At 36.3% G+C, this 20,054-nt stretch overlaps 1 protein-coding gene and 1 long non-coding RNA gene across 8 annotated transcripts in view; one reads left to right on the top strand and one right to left on the bottom strand.

Moving 5' to 3' along the window:
• Positions 1–20,054, top strand: part of fggy (FGGY carbohydrate kinase domain containing) — a 311,433-nt gene that overhangs the window by 83,498 nt on the left and 207,881 nt on the right. The window lies entirely within an intron of this gene.
• The window catches only part of LOC140737001 (uncharacterized), a 63,161-nt gene that overhangs the window by 7,719 nt on the left and 35,388 nt on the right, over positions 1–20,054 (bottom strand). Inside the window, exon 5 of one of the 2 annotated variants that reach the window (XR_012101047.1) lies at positions 17,926–17,969. The exons of the other annotated variant lie outside the window; for it this stretch is intronic. This is a non-coding gene — a long non-coding RNA (uncharacterized lncRNA). The remainder of the gene's footprint in view (positions 1–17,925; positions 17,970–20,054) is intronic. 2 annotated transcript variants of the gene reach the window in all.

Here is a 20,054-nt window from a genome sequence, read left to right as displayed (position 1 = left end):
CTCAGCATTGAACTGTTCCCACAACCTATACACCCATCTTCACTGCTTATTTGTCTCATGTTCTCATTATTATTATTATGTATTCTTCTTCTTGTATTCTTACAGTTTATTGGGTTCTACATACTGACAAAATGCCCTTTTGGTGCAGTTTTTCATTGATTATATTATGGTTTTTGTACTTATTGAGTATGCCCACAAGAAAATGGATCTCAGGGCTGTATATGGTGACATATGTGTACTTTGATAATAAATCTACTTTGATACTCCAACTCAAGACCTGAAGAATGGCAGCAGAGGAACAGAGATACCAAACTGAAATTGTAGGGAAGGCTAAGGAGAAAACTTTATCCCTTGCAGAGTTGTCTAAGACCAGATGACATAGGTTTAATGCTCAAAGGAAATTTATGTCAAAGTGCATATATGTCATCATATACGGGCCTGAGACTTATTTTCTTGTGGGCATTCATAGTGGAACAAAGAAATACAATAGAAACGATGAAAAACTGCACACATACCAATATGACTGACAAACAACCAATGTGCAAAAGAAGTGAAACTATACAAAGGAAAATAAATAAATAGATAGATAAATAAATAACAAACAAACAAACAGAAAACATGAGTTGTAGAGTCCTTGTAAGAAAGTCCATAGGTTGTGGAATCAGTTCATTGCTGAAGTGAATGAGGTTATCCAGGAGCCTGATGGTTCAAGGGCAATAACTGTTCCTGAACCTGCTACTGTGAGACCTCCTTTCCAATTGGCAACAGCGAGAAGAAAGCATGGCCTGGATGATGGGGGTCCTTGATGATGTCTAATTTGAGGACTAAAAGATTTAGGGGAATTTCAGGAAGAATTTTTCCAGCTAAAGGGGGTTTGTAATGTGGAATGCACATCTGAGAAGGTGGTAAAGGCAGATAATCTCACAGCATTAAAGAAACGTCAGTTGAATTCCCAAGGAATAGTAGGTTACTGACCAAGTACTGGTGAATAGGACATGGATCGATAGAGCTTACTGGTTATGATTGAAATGATGGACTGAAGGGCCTTTTTCAATGCTTATGTCTCTATGAAAAGTGGATGGCTGCAGTAGAGTACAGTACTCTCATAGGATCACAGACAGGAATCACAACTGATGCAGGAGGAATTGACCCGAGAGACCAGTGTCTAAAGTGAGCTTCATAGCCTAGACCTAGTGTTTCAAGAGGTCATCCAGGCCAGATGTGTACTTAATAGCCCATTGCTGTACATACACAGGCATGTCATTGCCATGACACGATACTTACACATCTTACATATTACACACATTAACATTAATGAACTTACTAACTGCCCATTGTGCCGCTGGCATTTAGGGAAGCAGTGAAGATCCTCCATCTCTGGCAGCGTTCAAGACTTCCTTCATCATGTTAGTAGCTTCCTCTCAGTTTTCACTACTGTCAGTCATACAAATCCCAGCTGAACAGTCAGGAATACCAATGCACTCAGATTCTTCATCACTGTTTCTGTAACTATTTTGTCAGGGTTGTTAGCCCTGAACTGAAACCCCGAAACTGGAGGACCGGTGGACCACTCTTAGTTTGGCCTCTACTTTTTGACCTGTTTGCCATGGGTGACCATACCAAGAGCCAAAGCATAATGCTCTGACTGCAGCCAACTTAACTCTCTGGGTCATTGAGGCATGCAGGCCTCCAAACCCTATCACAAGGTTCTGGTCTTCTTGGAGGCAACAGTAAAAGAATAAACTTGCTATAGAAAAGGTGCAGTGAAAATTCACAAGATAGGTTCCTAGAACAGCATGTTTCTTATAGTATAAGTAATTGGTTATACTAGACCTTTATTTTCAGGAGTTTATAGAATAGGAGATAACCTCATTGAAACATCTTACAGGGCTTGAATGTGAGCACTTTTGTGTTAGCTGAAAAGTATAGAATTGGAAATAAAAGAAAGTCATAAAATAAAGAGGGAAAAACAAATGGCCAGAGTAATTAAGTGGGTCAAGCAGCATCTGTGGAGGGAACAGAACGGTCGATATTTTGGGTCTAGAGTCTGCATAAGGACTGAGAGCAAAGAGGGATGATAGTCAGTATAAAGAGGAAGGTGGGGTGCAGGAGCTAGAGAGGACTATGGAGAGGTGTGAAGTTAGAACATAGAACAGTATAGCACAGCAGTGGGCCCTTTGATCTGCAATGTTGTGCTGAACCAGTTAAAAAGTAAATTGAAAAAACAAAAATTAATCCCTCCTACCTAAACAATCTCCATAACACTCCATTGTCCTCATTCATGTGCACATCTAAACATCTCTTAAAAGCCTCCACTCTATTTGTCTTTACCACCATACCAGACAGCACATTCAAGCATTCATCACTCTGAGTGAAAACTTACCCCTCTGGTATTAAGCATTTCTACCATGGGAAAAAATAATCCTTGTCTACTCTATCTATGCCTCTCATAATCTTATAAGACTCTATCAGATCTCCCCTTAGCCTCGATAGCTCCATAAAAAGCAACCCAAGTTTGTCCAGCCTTTCATGATAGCTCATGCCCTCTAAACCAGGCAACGTGCTAGTGAACCTCTTCTGCATCTTCTCCAAAGTCTCAACTTCCTTCCTATAGTGGAGCAACCAGGATTGTATACAATACTTCAGATGTGGCCTAACCAGAGTTTTATAAAATGGCAATATAACCTCTTGACTTTTGAACCCCAATAAAAGCAAGCATTCAATAAGCCTTGTTTACAATCCAATCCACATGTGTTGTCACTTTTAAACAGGTATGAACTTGGACCTCAAGATCTCTCTGCTCAGCAACACTGTTAAGGGTCAGTGTGCTATCTGCTTGCATTTGCCCTACTAAGGTGCAACACCTCACATTTGTCTGTATTAAACTCCATCTGTTATTTCCCTGTCCCTATCTACAACTGATCTATATTGCGCTGTAATCTTTGCCAGTCTTCTACACTATCCTCAACTTACCAATCTTGGTATCATCTGCAAACTTACTAACCCACCCATCTACATTTTCAGCAAGGTCATTTATATACATCACAAACAGTAGGGGTCCCAGCACAGATCCCTGCAGGACACCACTAATTACAGACTTCCAGCTTGAATACGTCCCTTTGACCACTACCCTCTGTCTTCTATGCACAAGCTAGTTCTGAATCCAAACAGCCAATTCACCATAGTCCCCATGCATCCTAATCTTCTGGATTAACCTTCTGTGAGGGATTTTGTTAAATGCCTTTCTAAAATCCATGCAGACTCTGCTGCTTTAGCTTTATCACTTCTCTCTTCAAGTTGTCAAAGATCTCAATCAAGTTGGTAGGACATGACATCCCCACACAAAACCATGCTGGCTCTCCCTAATTAGGCAATGGGTTTCCAAATGTTCCTATATTCTACCCCTAAGAATTTTCTCCTGCAGTTTCCTTGCAGCTGACATGAGACTCACCGGTGTATAGTTTTCAGGGTTTTCTCTTGTTTGCTTTTCAAATACAGGGATAACCTTTAATATGATAATACTATCATATTTTGATTACTGTCTCATAAGGGTTTCTTTACCTTCAGCTCCCTAATCAATTCTGGATCATTACATAAGACTTAATCCAGAATTGTCCATCCCCCAATGGGCTCCAGCAAAAGCTGCTCTAAAAAGTCAAGTTATAGGCATTCTACAAATTCCCTCTCTTGGAATCCAGCACCAACCTGATTTTCCCAATCTACCTACCATGAAATCCTCCATGACTATTGCAAGTTTGTCCTTTTTACTTGCCTTTTCTATCCACTGTTGTACTTTGTAGCCCCTTTCTTGCCTACTGTTCAGAGGCCTGTATGTAACTTCCATCAGTTTCTGAACTCTACCCACAAGGCTTCTACATCTTCCAAACCTCTATTGCCTCTTTCTAAGGATTTGATTTCTTTTTTTTTTAACCAACAAAGCCATTCCACCCTCTCTGCCTACCTGACAATCTTTTTGGTACAATGTGTATCCATGGATGTTAAGCTCCCAACTATGATCTTCTTTCAGTCACGACTCAGCAATGGCCACAACATCATACTTGCACATCTGTATCTGTGCTGCAAGATCATCTACCTTATTCTGTATACTGTGAGCATTCAAATATAACACTTTCAGTCCTGTATTAATCAACCTTTTTGATTTTGGCCCCCCATACACTTTAACTCATTCCACTGAATGCAATTTTGCCATATCATCTGTCTGTCCTTCCTCACAGTCTCACTACACATTACATCTAGTTGTTTACCAACTGCCACATCCTCAGCCCTATCACTCTGGATAGCATCCCCTTGTAAGATTAGTTTAAACCCTCCCCAACAACTCTAGCATACCTGCCCACAAGGGTATTGGTCCCCCTCAGGTTTAAGTAATTTTTTAGAATCTTTTTATTGGTACATAATCTTCTACAGCTATAAGATGATACAAAACTTCAAGAAATTAATATATATACAATTGATAAAGCTGAAGAAAATAAAAACTGATCGTAACATATAAAAATGAAAAAAAAAAAATTATATGTAAAGAAAAAAAAGAACCCCATCTAACTAAGAAAAAAAACCCACTGACTACAAAAAAAAAGGGAAAAAACCCATTAGGAACCAACCCCCGGAGCAATACGTCTTACCATCCTCTATATATATATATATATATATATATATATATATATATATATATATATATATAAAGAAAAATAATCATCAACCGCCAATTCATATTTATATAAAATAAGATTGGAAGGAAACCATATAAAATAATTCAAATTAAATGATAATATTTGGCAAAAGAACCCCATCTTCTCTCAAAATCAAATTGTGGATCAAAAGTTCTACTTCTAATTTTTTCCAAACTGAGACATAACATTACTTGAGAAAGCCATTCAATTAATGTAGGGGCAGAAGTATCTTTCCATTTTAATAAAATAGCCCTTCTTGCAAATAATGTAATAAATGCAATTGCATGTTGATCTGAAGATGAAATACCCTGAATATGATGCGTAACTGTTCCAAATAGAACAGTCAATCTATTAGGTTGTAAATTAATTTTCAGAGCTTTAGAAATTGTAGAAAATAACATTTCCAAAACGGTTTTAATAAAGAACATAACCAGAATGTATGTGACAAAGTAGCTACTTCAGTTTTAAACCTATTGCAGTGGTTATCTATACTAGGAAATATTTTAGATAATCTCTCCTTTGTTAAATAATAACGGTGAACAATTTAAAACTGAATTTAACAGTGATTGGCACATATAGAAGAAGAATTTACGTTTTTCAAAACTCGCGACCAATCTTCATTAACAAAGGTCATATTAAGTTCTCTCTCCCAATCTTGTTTAATCTTTAGTGAGAGGTTCTCTTTTTGCAACAAAAGTAAATTATAAATTCTGCTAATAGAACCTCTCACTAAAGGATTCAACTTCAAAATGGTATCCAACAAATCAGATTCTTGCAAATATGGAAGCTTAGATAAATATTGTTGTAAAAAATGTCTAACCTGAAAATATTGCAAAAGATGTGTATGAGCGAGAGAATATTTGTTAATTAACTCTTCAAAAGTCATCAATCGACCATCACAAAATAAATCTGTAAAAGAACAGATCCCTTTATTTCTCCATAGGAGAAAAATGGGATCAATTATTGAAGGTCTAAATAAAAAGTTTCGATATAAAAAACTGGACAACTTAAATTGTTTAAAATTAAAAATATTGCGAAACTGAAACCAAATCCGTAAGGACTGTTTAATAACGGTAAAGATTTAAATTTGGAATTTTAGAGAGTTGTAGAGGTAATGGAGCTCCTAATATTGAAGTTAAATGAAATTGTTTAACATCTTTTAGTTCCAAATCAACCCATAGTGGTTTTTGGCTCTTGTCGAGCCAATATAGCCAAAAACATTATTGTCTAATATTAACAGCCCAATAATACAGTCTTAAATTAGGAAGTGCAAGTCCACCATCATTTTTAGGTTTTTGTAAATGATACTTATTAATTCTTGGTCTTTTATTGTTCCAAATAAAGGAAGAAATAAGAGAGTCAGTTTGATCAAAATATTTTTTAGTTAAAAAGTTAGGTATATTTTGGAAAATATATAAAAATCTAGGTAAAATCATCACTTTCACAGCAGGGATACAGCCTATTAAAGAGAGAGTAAGTGGATTCCATCTAGAAAATAATTGTTTCATGGAGTCCATTAAAGGAACTATATTAGCTTTATAAAGATCTTTATATTTTTTAATACCTAAATATTTAAAAGTATTAACAGTTCTAAAAGGAATATCATTATATATAAAAACAGGGACATTTAATGGGAACAATTCACTTTTATTCAAGGTAAGTTTATATCCTGAAAATTTACCAAAGTTTTTTACTGTTTCCAAAAGATTAGGAATTGATTCCTCAGAATTCGAAATAAACACCGAAAGATCATCTGCATAAAGAGAAATCTTATGCATGGTTCCATTCATAGAGATACCATGAATGTTTTTGGCTTCACATAGTGTTATGGCCAAAGGCTCCAATACAAGATTAAATAATAAAGGGCTTAATGGACATCCCTGTCTAGTACCACGAGAAAGTGAAAAAAAGAGGACCTGAAATTATTAGTAATAACCGTGGCAATAGGATTCTTATAAATCATTTGAATCCACCTATTAAAATTATTACCAAAACCAAATTTTTCTAATACTTTAAACAAATATGGCCACTCAACTCTATCAAATGCCTTTTCTGTGTCAAGAGAGATAACACATTGAGGTTGCTTAGATATTGGTGAATATATAATATTCATCAATCTCCGAACATTAGAGAAAGAGTAACGGCCTTTAATAAAGCCTGTTTGATCCATAGAGATGATTTTAGTTAAAATATTTTCCAAGCGGTTAGCCATTACCGTAGAGAGAATTTTTGCATCCACATTTAATAGTGAAATAGGTCTATATGATGAACATTCAGTAGGATCTTTATCTTTCTTAAGGATTAAGGAAATAGATGCTTCATAAAAGGAAGAAGGTAAGCTACCTTTCTCAAAGGATTCATTAAATATTTCCAATAGATACGGAGAAAGTAATCTTTCAAATTTTTTGTAAAATTCTACCAAATAACCATCAAGTCCAGGAGCTTTACCTGATTGCATTAATAAAATAGCTTTCTGAATTTCATGCTCGGTAATTGGAGCATCAAGCATCTGTTGATCTTCAGCAAAAATTTGAGGAAATTTAATCTTATGTAAAAAAGCCTTCATTTTGGAGGAATCTGCAGGAAATTGAGATCTATAAAGATCAGAATAAAAATCTTGAAAAATATTATTAATGTCTTCCTGGTTACTTGCTATATCTCCATTATTTTTACGAATCTTTAAAATTTGCCTTTTAGCTCTAGCTGCTCTTAATTGGGAAGCTAAGAGCTTATTATTTTTATCCCCGAAAATATAAAACTGACTTTTCAATTTAAGCAAATATCCTTCAATAGGATATGTTAATAATAAATTATATTGTGATTGTAATTCTACTCTTCCTTTAAATGAAACAACATTTGGAGAGATTGCATTAATGTTATCTAATTCTTTAATTTGTTTAGAGATTTTATCTAGTTCTATTTTTGTTTGTTTCTTCCGTTCAGCTATATACGAAATAATCTGACCATGTAAATAGGCTTTTAATGTATCCCAAATTGCTAACTTTGTGATGTTTCCTGTGTTATTAAAGAGAAAAAAATCTTTTATCTGAGTTTCAGTAAACTCAACAAATTCTGAACTTTGTAACAAGTGTTCTGGAAAACGTCAAAATGGTCTTCTGGTAGAAGTGACATCTTTCAGTTCAAATATTAGGTTTAAAGGAGCATGATCAGAGATAGCAATTGCATCATACTCACATTTCTGAACATTAAATAGAAGTCGAGGGTCAACTATAAAATAGTCAATTCTAAAATATATATTATGAACATGTGAGAAAAAAGAGTATTCTCTATCACTAGGATGCATTTGCCTCCATATTTCAATTAGACCATAATCAATTAAAAAGGAGTTAATAAGTGATGCAGAACGATTAGGGAGTTGATGTTTGGGTGATAACTTATCCATTAAAGGATTTAAACAAGTATTAAAATCACCACCCATTAATAACATATATTCATTTAAATCAGGTAACAGAGCAAAGACAGCTTTAAAAAAAGAGGGATCATCTACATTTGGTCCATAAATATTAACCAAAATAATTTTCCTATTATAAATTTAACAATCAAAAATCTACCATTAATATCAGCTATAATGTCCTCCTGATTGAAAGGGATATTGGAATCAATAAAAATAGAACCACCTCTAATTTTACTCTGAGAATTTGCATGAAACTGAGATCCCTTCCAAGATTTAAAAAATCGATTCTTATCACATAACCTGATATGCGTCTCTTGAGCAAAGATTATATCAGGGTGGAATCGGTTAATAATTTTAAATGTTTTCTTACACTTAATAGGATGATTCCAACCATGGACATTCCAACTTAAAACATTTAACTATTTAGATATCATCATGAGACTTTGTATCTAAAAAGAGTAGTTAGACGCTTGTCAGGATAAGATAGTCGAAAATGGCGGAGATGAACAACAATAATAATAATTTGCATATGCTCTGGGATTCCATAATGGGGATAAAAAAACGAAGAAAAAAACTCACCCAAACTAAAAAGCCCAGGAATAAGTCAATGTCAATCGACACAAGCCCCGAGAAAAGCAAAGAAGCGATAATAAACTCCACTTACCTAAATAATTAAAAAAAATGAAAAAAGGAATCTCTGTCTCCCTCTACCAAACATAAAACTTATTACAGTCGACACGAATCTCAATATAATTAAATTGAAAGGAACAGTGTTTTTTTGTAGATCAAAATGACATTTAATTTTGAAAGTAACCTTCATAATATTAGATAAGGGAAGAAAAACACATCCAAAACAATTCTTGAACTATTTGCACAAAAGTAAAACTATCACCATCTTTAAATTATCCAATCTATCTTTAAAACGTAAAAAAAATCCAAGTAATTACTTAAAAAAATCTTTACAGAAGTATACGGAACAAAAAAAAACAGTTAGTTCATTTAAATGCTGCAGAGAAAAAATTCTAGATGGTTCAAAATTATCTACAGTTTTTCAACAGTTCTCCCGCTATGTCTTCTGAGGTTAAAACCATCCAAACCAGTCTTTTTCAGAGATAAAAATGCATTTTAAGGTAAAGACTTTCTATAACCATCAAATCTTCCAATTTCATCACTCTTTACGCCATGAGTCAATCAAACTGTTGTAGATCATTCAAACTTCAGGCTTCAGACTCGTCATCAGACTCGTCAGACAAAGAGTTAATAAAACACAATGCTTCGGCTGGATCATCAAAAATACGAGCTCCAGAATTTTTGACAAAAAGCCTTAATTTGGCTGGGTATTGTAACGATGGGAAGAGTTTTTTTGATACGCTAATCTCATAGCCGAGGTGAATCCAGCATGCTTCTTGACAATTTCGCGTGGAAAATCTTCAAAAAAGCGTATCTCCAAACCTTGAAATTGAAACAACCTTTGTTTTCTTGCAAGCTTAATAATGCAGTCTTTGTCTCTAAAATGGAGAAAACGCACAACAATATGCCTGTTTTTACCTTCATCCAAAAGTTTTAAAGCACCAGTTCTGTGAGCCGTTTCAATCTCCTGGAGTTGCGAACAAACCTCCAGAAATAAAGACTGAAACATTTTAGCAAAATAATCCAGTGTGTCGGCAGATTCTGATTTCTCTTTTAATCCAACAATTTGAATATTATTCCAACGTGATCGAGCTTCCAGATCCATGATTCGTTGTTGAGCCTTTTCCAAACGAGAAGAAAGGACAGTTGCATTTTGATTAACTTCTTTAAGATCGAGGCTCAGAGAGTCAATTTTTTCTTCAAATTTCTCTTTTAATTGAGTTATTTCAGTACCAATACCGCTGATTTGAGACTCTAATCTCTTCACCCAAGAGGGTTCTTCCGAGAACTCGTCAGCTTTTTTAGACTTTCTGTTGGCTGGGTCCGGATTTTGCCTGGTGCCTCTTAAAGTAGCCATAATTATAAATGTTGCTCTACAGATCCGACTGAGTAAGTTGAAATTTCAAAGTTTAAGTCAGAAAAGGGAGAGATCAAAGGTGGACAGAAAGCGACTGTGGCTTACATGTCTGTGAGTGGGAGGCGGAGAATATTTATGGCCCTGGTTTAGGTCTAACCCATTCTTTTTGTACAGGAAGAGATCCTAATGATCCAGAAATCTGAAACCCTGATCCCTGCACCAATTCATCAGCCATGCATTGATCTGCCAAATGATCTTATTCTTACCCTCACTGGTGCATGGCAGAGGCAGCAATTCAAAGAGGTCCTGCTGTTCAACTTTCTACCTAACTCCCCACATTCTCTCTTCAGGACGTCCTCCCTTTTCCTACAACTCACAAGTTTATTTTTGTTTATTTTTATTTTATATTATGTTTCTATGTCTTTGTTTCAAAATAAACTGAAGCAAAGAAGAATTTTCTTCAGTAATGAATTTTTGGAATCCTGTATTCAAAAGGACAGTTTAGGTTAGATATTGCTTTTATTCAAAACTGAAATTTCTGTTGGAGGGACTACCATTGCATGCTACATGTGTGGTTTAGTTGTAAGTGGCTACAACATAAATGAACCAACTACAGGTTCAGATATTGCTTTTATTCAAAACTGAAATTTCTCTTGGAGGGACTACCATTGCATGCTGCATGTATGGTTTAGTTGTAAGTGGCTACAACATAAATGAACCAACTACAGGTTCATGTAAGGCTTGGATTAACTTCCTGCTTATGGATGAAGCTACTGTAACTGCACATCTTTAAGATGATCATCGTCACCTGACACTTCTTTCCTCACTTCCTGCTCCTGCTCCAGAGCAGGGTAGTAAGGCTCTACCCTTATGACTGACTGACAGCAAGTAATAAGTAGGCATAAGACTTGTCCGGCAGAGTACAGGAGGACATGCTCTGAGAAATTGTTACAGGGTGTCGTACTGTCTGTGAAGGATCAGGTGGCTTATGGTATCTAACTCAAACTGGATACCTGAGTGAAACTGCAGCCATGCTCATGAGCAAGAACAGGAGCAAGGACTAGAGAAGGGGTTCCCAGCCTTATTTATGCCATGGACCAAAACCATTAAGCAAGGGGTCTGTGGACCTTAGGTTGGAAACCCCTGTACTTAGAGCAAGGAAGTAAAGTTGAAAGACTTAATCTTTGGTCCTTGAGCTGCACACCTGTCCAGCACTATGACTGAAACATGGCGGACATAACAGGCTGTCTGAGAATGGTTGTGCTACATGCACTTGCTTGATGTATAGAATTGGCTGTCGCTATTTTCTGGTGATAGTCACCCATAAACAGTAAACTCAGGGAATGATGGCATTTGTGTTTCAAGAGGAGCTGCAAATTACTGTATGGATCATGGGTGTGCCAGAATCAGTTATTCCCAGTTTCTTCAGAAATTCTTTAATCCAGACATATCTATCCCATACTTGAGGAGAAGGAAATAAACTGATTTTTGAATGAGTCAATGGCATTCCTTTGGTGTATATGCAAGATGTCAAATGTGATGAATATCAGATACTACTTCTGGAAGTTCATGATGGGCCAACTACGGATGTGTGGTTGGATTCCTGCTTTTAGAAAATAAATCGAATTTCAAAAGTTCCAAGTAAATTTATTATCAAAGTATGTATATGTCACCATATACTGCAATGAGATTCATTTTCTTTCAAGCATTCATAGTAGAACTGAGAAATACAATGGAATCAATGGAAAAACTGCACATAAACAAAGACCAACAAGAAAGGCAAACTGTGCATAAATAAATAGAAACATAGAAAACCTACAGCACAGTACAGGCCCTTCGGCCCACAAAGCTGTGCTGAACATGTCCCTACCTTAGAACTACCTAGGCTTTACTCATAGCCCTCTATTCTTCTAAGCTCCATGTAGCCATCTTGGGGTCTCTTAAAAGACCCTATCATTTCCACCTCCACCGCCACCGCCGGCAGCCCATTCCACGCACTCACCACTCTTACAAAACTTACCCGTGACATCTCCTCTGTACCTACTTCCAAGTACCTACAAACTATGCCCTCTCGTGCTAGCTACTTCCGCCCTGGGGAAAAGCCTCTGATCATCCACATGCTTCTCATTATCTTGTACACCTCTATCAGGTCACCTCTCATCCCCCGTCACTCCAAGGAGAAAAGGCTGAGTTCACTCAACCTATTCTCATAAGGCACGCTCCCTAATCCAGGCAAAATCCTTGTAAATCTCCTCTGCACCCCTTCTATGGTTTCCACATCCTTCCTGTAGTGAAGAAACAAATAACGCTGAGAACATGAGTTTTAGAGTCCTTGAAAGTGAGTCTACAGTTTGAGGAATCAGTTCAGTGTCGAGATGCCCAGAGTTATTCATGCTGGTTCAGGAGCCTAATTGTTGAAGTGTAATAAATGTTCCTGAACCTAATGGACCTAAGACTCCTATAACTCCTTTCCAACAGCAGCAGTGCAAAAAGAGTATGTCCTGGATGGTTGAGATCATTGATGATGAATGCTGCTTTCTTCTGACAGTGTTCCTTGTAGTTGTGTAGTATGGTGTGGAGGGTTTTGTCTGTGATGGACTGGGCTGTGTTCACCACGTTTTCTAGACTTCTCCATTCATAGGCATTGGTGTTTCCATACCAAGCCATGATGCAACTCTCCACTGTGTACGTATAGAACTTTGTCAACTTTTAGATGACATGTCAAATCCGCACAAACTCCTAAGACAGCAGAGGTATTGTTCTGTCTTCTTTGCGATTGTACTTATGTGCACTACTGACACTATAAACATTGTTGCTCAGGCAGCTGAAGGTTGAAGTATGACTCCTGGAAAGCTCTTAATGATTGGCCCTCTGGGGCAGACAGCCTCCTTCTCTCCTTCAGATTTTTTGGTGCCTTCACCTTATGACCTCTCTATCGTTGATGCAAACCTGACCTCAGAGATCATTTAGACACTGCCAATAACTTCTAACTGGAGTGTTCTGGCCAGGAAATGAAGTGACTTTCATTCCAAATAAGTCCACAATAAACTTGTTATTGAATAACATCCATTTAACTATCAAGGATCCATGATACATGTTTAATGTTAAGGCCTGGTTTCCTATGTTAACTACACAGCCATGATTCATTTTCACAGGGAATCTACCAATAGGCTATTAGGTAGAGACTGCTATCCAATTTAATGGCCATGTGCTCTGTGATGATGTGACATAGGTAAAGAAGCTCATGACCTTAGTTCACATTATGAGCAATTAGCACCATTAAATTTGAAATGTGCCTACAAGTCTGTGGATTTGAAAAAAGTATGTTCAAATTCTCACTCCAAAATTTGGTAATTTGCCCAGGTTTCTCATTCTCATCTTTCGATGAGACCAACTAATTGCATGCGGAAATCATGATCCTTCAAAGCTAATTTGTAATTTATGCAATTTATGTTTAAATTCTCTATTTTTTGCTCAGCATCAGGTAATGTCACCTATTTGTGTTGAAAGTACAAGATGGAAACTCTGCAGTCAGTTCTGTTCACATTATCACTTTTATGAAATGGAAGCCAGAGTAAGCCTGCTCAGACAAGATGATGATTGTTCCTTTATTTCAGAATGACTTTTTTGCAGTTGTACCATTTCCCTTTATTCGCTTGATATTCAACTAACTATCACTTTCAGGCTTAAATGCACTCAGTTATCAAGTCTCCAAGGTCCTCTTGCTCAGAGAATTCCATAGATTCATCGTTGTCTGCGGGAAGCAATTTCATTTTGGAATGCCTGATCCCTTGTTTTGAGATAGTTACTCCTGGTTCAAGTGTCCTCCGTATAGGAAACATGACCCCAACATCTACCTGTCAAGTCCTATAATTCTCTATGTTTCAATCGGATCATATCTAATTACTCTAATCTCTCTCGAGAGAATCAGAATCAGACTCAGGTTTATTATCACCAGCATGTGTCGTGAAATTTGTTAACTTAGCGGCAGCAGTCAATGATAATATAGAAAGAAAATAAATAATATCTATCAACCAATAACAATAGGTATATACATATGTGTATTGAATAGATTTTAAGAAGTGCAAAAACAGATATATATTTTTTTTAAAAAGATAGGTAGTGTTCATGGGTGCAATGTCCATTTAAGAATCATATGGCAGAGTTGGTGGGGGTCCTGAAGAATGGACGTTGCCTTTCTGAGGCACCATTCCTTTCAGATGTTTTGGGTACTATGGCGACTAATACAGAAGATGGAGCTGACTAATTTTACAGCTTGCTATAGCATCTTTTGGTCCTGTGCAGTAGTACCCCACCCCCATACCAGACAGTGATGCAGCCTGCCAGAATGCTCTCCATGGTATATCTGTAGAGGTTTACCAGTGTTTTAGTTGACAAACCAAATGCCTTTAGACTCCTGATGAAATATAGCTGCTGTCTTGCCTTCTTTAAATCTGCATCGATACATTAGGACCAGGTTAGATCTTCAGAAATATTGACACCCAGGTACTTGAAATTGCTCACTCTCTTTTTCTGATCCCTCTATGGGGTTTGGTTCTTGTTCCCTCGTCTTACCCTTCCTGAAGTCTGCAATCAGCTCTTTAGTCTTGCTGACATTGAGAAGATCGCCAGGCTGCTCCATATTATCCTTAATATTTCAAACACAAATTTTTTGGTTGGTGCCCCATCCCAGTCCACCATTCCACATCCCTTGATGTCTCTCAGTGGTGAAGATTCCCTATTTTCTTACAAATATTGATCATTAGTGAAGATTATACCCACCCAATCTCCCCCCCAACCTTAAAAAGAAAATAAAGTTTTGGTCATCCTCTTTGGTGATGATTCCTCTTCCATATGTTAAACCTGGGTCCGAAACATTTCTGGGTATTCAACATATTCCAGCCCACTGACTTTCCTCTGTAACCATGTTAGGCTCCTAGCCTCTGCTTGTCCTATCAATCTTCCCTCACCTGTCCTAATTTGGTCACAGATAGCACTTTTTACATTGTGAAAAAAATGCAGCAACTTCTCCTTGGTGTTAGTAGCTTGTGATCTTAATGGCCAGTGAATGGTCAATAATAATCATTCACTGCTCTCAAATTTAAGGGTCATCATACCCTTGATCTTTAAAATGACCTGCTAAAGGATCTCGGCCCGAAACATCGACAGCGCTTCTCCCTATAGATGCTGCCTGGCCTGCTGTGTTCCACCAGCATTTTGTGTGTGTTGTTTGAATTTCCAGCATCTGCAGATTTCCTCGTGTTTGCTAAGTTTAAATGTTCTTTTTTTTTGTAATTTTGTAATTTTTTTATTGAAGTTCATCAAACATTTCCATAAGATGTATTTCAAACATTGTACATATGTATCATATAAAATGTCCAACTTAAATTCAAATCTGTAGCACACCAATATTAAGTGATCAATCTTTTTGAAAATAAATTGGAACATTGGGGTCATCGTCTCTTAGATTTAGAAATACAAAAAGCCTTCTTGAAAAGCTGCAAGACTGTTTACTCAGACTAAATAATTAGCTGTTTAAGAATTGGAAGACACCAGTTTTTACTCAAATTGTTTTGAATCTTTACAATTTTCTACCCTGGTGGGTGATGAATATTTTCAATACTGAAATCAATTGAACTTCTGATATGAATGAAGTCAAGACATTACAGATTTCAGGGCAGTTGATATGAATCTTCAACAAAGTTCTTATTGAATGGCACATTAGCCTTGCTGGTTCATATGCTAGTTTATTTTTTTTTATTTTCTTGGATTTTGTACCATCCAAAAAAGTAAAACTTCAAGTACCATTATTAATGAAATGCATGAATAAACATCTATCCATAGGTAATATTTTTACCAACTTAATCAAAATGCCAACTATGTGTCAGTTCACATCAGTCACCTTTCTTTCCTTCATTACTTAAGAAGTTAGATGAGTACTAAAATATGGACAATAGTACTTAGATGATTGGCAAAAATGTTGAAATGAAAAGTGGATTGATCATTCATTATTCATGAGACCAGACTGTATAAAATGGCTCTTTACTTACCTAATGGAGAATAGTGACAGATCCTTTGAAAACAAAGCTGTATTTGGTTTGAAGCCAAAAGACAGTATTCCCTTTAGCATTTCCAGACAGATGGATTTGAAATGGTCAATAATTAAACAAACTGTCTACAATGCATCCTGTTCATCAAATAATTTGAGATATTTTTGTTGATTCAAAGGCTTAAACTGTTTCTTGTTTGAAAGCAGAAAGAATTTTGGGTGTTTATAGTTAATTACAAATTGTATTGTGTTTAGTTAGTTTTTTTTAATAAAGCACAGTTGTGTGGAATTTAATACTTCAGAGACTGAAAAATCCATTCCTACTGTTTCTCATTCCTATGCAAAACAGCCACATTACTCTGAATGATTTGTTGACTGGTCAACAACAGAACCTAAAATTACAAAAATGTTTTAAAGTCACCTATTATGATAATTCTGTTACAATGGGTGGCATAATCAAGATACAATATACATCTATTGGGCTTTCAACTGGGCTTGATGAGAAGTTACTTGTAGCCTTGTGACTAAGGATACAGGATGTAGAACACAGCCAGCTAAATAATGGATTAGAAATTGCTATTAAACAAATGGTTATTGGTGGAATATGTGAAAGTGTGTCCCACTAGATCACTGCAAAATCCACTGTTACTTAGTTCCATTAACAATTGCAAACTTCATTGCATGATATAGTTAATACTAAGTAATATGCAAAACTTCAGAAATGATGTTCCAATGATAAATCAGCTTACATTTGGTTATTACGTTGTTTGCCATTTTAGTAGGATAAATAAGGATAGCACTTATTCTGTGCAAAAGAGCAAAAGGATATAGATTCACAAATCCTTAAAAGTAGCAACGAGTTAATAAAGCCATCAAAGTGCAGGCCTGGGATTCAAAAACTGAGAAATTTTGTTAAACTTGTGTTAGACCAACATCAAAAAGATATTGTGCGTGAGAGAAATTATGCATATCTTTTATGCATGATAGCAGAACTAAACAGGTGACAACTTAGCACATTTCTGTAGAAGAGGAAAGACCAAAAGTAAATGTGGTAGATCTTCACTACTGATTTGAATAACATTGTCGGTGGCACAGTAGTTAATGCTGCTGCTTCAAAACTCTGGAGATCTGGGTTTGATTCTGACCTTTTGTTGTCTGTATAGAGTTTACATATTCTCCCTGTGATTATGTGAATTTCTTCCCATATTCCAAAGATGTGCTGGCTATAGTAAGTTATCACTTAGTGTGTTAGTGGCTGGAAGGATTGAAGTGTTGATGGAATTACATAAGAACAAATAAATTCCAAGGAAATTACGTGAAGGAGAATTGTTGTTTTTTCCCCTGGGATCTGGCATGGACCTGATGGGTTGTATTTCCTTTTGCATTGTCATTAGAAAAAAAGCAAGATATTTCAGAAATAGTAGTTGTATATATAAGGGAAAACAATCAAAAGCATTGTTTGGCTTACATGGAGTCTAATCACCTGAGCAGCTTCGTTGGGATGAATATTCTTTTCCTGTGTTGCAAATTCTGTGTGATTAGTACAGTTTACATTAACGCTAGTCAACAATGATAAAACAACATCTGTTTATGACTGTTTGATGTTACATGTTTGCCTCCAGCAGGTTAATTGCTGGAAGCAAATCTGCAGTCAAATACAGACAAAAAAATACTAAGTAGTAGCAAATCAACCACTCCACTCCTTCTCCCCTCCCCCCACACACGCATTGAAATTATTTTCTGTTTCCAATTGAGAATTTAGAGAGTGACAAAATAAACTTACCACCATTCAGGAAGAAGTGGGGAGGTACCAGATGATGTTGATAACTGTGTGGAATCAACCAGAACACAATAAAATAGAAAGAGTACTCAGCCTATCACCTATCAGGAGCAGGATTAGGCCACCCAATTTCCCTTAACAACTTTTCAAAGTGATTTTGTTTGATCTGTCCCAGGCCTTTTCTGTGCTGTTTCCTCATAGCTCTGTTTCTCAGTCCTTCAAAAATTTATCTTTATCCTTTTAATATATAGCCTCCGCAACTCTCCGGGGAGACGATTCCAGAGATAACACCACCATCTGTGAGAAGCATGGCAAAAGTAACATCATCATTAATATTGATGATGTCTATACCCTGTCTAGCAATCAAACAAATGGACGTTTTGGCTGGGAGTCAAAATGGACAGACTAGATATCAGTGAATGACTTTCTTCTGCCATCCCAGAGTCTGACCATCTATAAGATACAAGTCAAGAGCATAATAAAATGCCCGTCCACTTAATTGGATGTGTGCAACTCCAACAAGATTCAGGAAGCTGAACATCATGAACATTTGTCTCTTCCACTACTATTGTGCCATAGCTACAGTGTGTACCAAGTAAAAAATGCTTTCTAGTTACTCATCAATCTACATTAATAGGATCTCCCAAACATACGATTTCTATCATCAAGAAGGACAAAGGCAGGAAGTGTATGGGAACAACACAACTTGCAAATTCCTCATTGTGGCACATATTATTCTGGCATTCTTTCTTCATCAGCAGCTTTATGTCTGAAAACTCCAACAAAGAATCCCTTTGGGATACTTTCTCTCGAACAATGACTCATTGGCAATGATTGTTTACATTGTTGCTTCTGCCTATAATCCGTAAATAAATTATACAAAAGAATGCTAGAAACCAAAGGATACCATGAGGTATCTTCCAGTAATTGGGAAATATGTGAGTCTTGGAATTGTTAAGGAAAGTTAACATGGAATGAATTTTTAAGATCAGGAGATTTTGCTAATTAAGTTGTTTTGCCAACTATCAAATGAAGCATATAGTAAGGCAAAAATTATAAACTATAATTTTCTCAACCTTATAAGAAAACAAAGTTGCCCTACAAATTTGTTAGCAAGGGATTGTGCTTATTAGATCAGAACCACATGTACTGTTCTGTACCTAATTTTTAAACATACTTTGATTTGCCTGAAATATACAATCAAAAGAAATAATATGTTACAATACAGGTGCAACATATATCAACCAGACGGTGTCTAAAATTAGGAAACAAATTACAGCAATTATTTGGCATTCCACTGAATGTGCTTCATGAGTTTATTTTGGGAGCTGCTAACTCAGTGATAGAAAAACTGAGAGTGGTAAAAAATTTTGCTGGAATGTGATAATTATCAATCACTACCAGAGCTGTAGTCTGATTTTTTTTTTTTGCTGGCATGAAAAATCAATAAATAACACAAGTTTTCAATTCAAAATATGTATCTGACTTATGCTAAGTGTTGCTGATTCTGTAACCATGACACTAAAACCTAATTACTATTTCACGATTTATTCTGCAACAACATTTCTCTCTTACTTTCATTCTACTTTTTCCTCCTTCCTCCATTTACACTCCAATTTTCTCTGTAATCACACGCAGTTGTAACTATTTGGATGTGTTCTACCACTTGTAATGCACTGTTTTTCTATTCTATCTTTTAGACTCTCCTCATAACCCAGGCCCTAGAGGAGTATAACACTAGTGGCCATAGGTTTAAGTGATAGGACAAATTTAATGGGTATCTGAAGGGCAGGTTTTTCACACAAACTGTGCTCATTCCATATAGTATTTGTATATGCCGGAGGAAATGGTAGAGGTGGGTACAATTACAATGTCTAAAAGGCATTTGGATAGATGCATAGACTGGAAGGATTTGGAAGGATATGGGTCAAATGCAAGAAAATGGGACTCCCTCAAGAAGGTCCTTTGGTCAGAATGGACAAAAGGCCTACTTCCATGCTGTGTAATTCTGTGACTATAAATGTGATCCATTTCTAAGTCTATCTTCTTTTCTTCCCATGCTTCCCATTCATTTCCCACACTTCCCTTCTCAAATTAAAATACTTATCTTTTTATGTTTGCCTTTATGGCCT

This window comes from Hemitrygon akajei, chromosome 12 (genome assembly GCF_048418815.1).
Source record: "Hemitrygon akajei chromosome 12, sHemAka1.3, whole genome shotgun sequence".
NCBI lineage: Eukaryota > Metazoa > Chordata > Chondrichthyes > Myliobatiformes > Dasyatidae > Hemitrygon > Hemitrygon akajei.
Note: the sequence above shows the minus strand (reverse complement) of the source record. Positions and strands in the feature narration are given on the sequence as shown.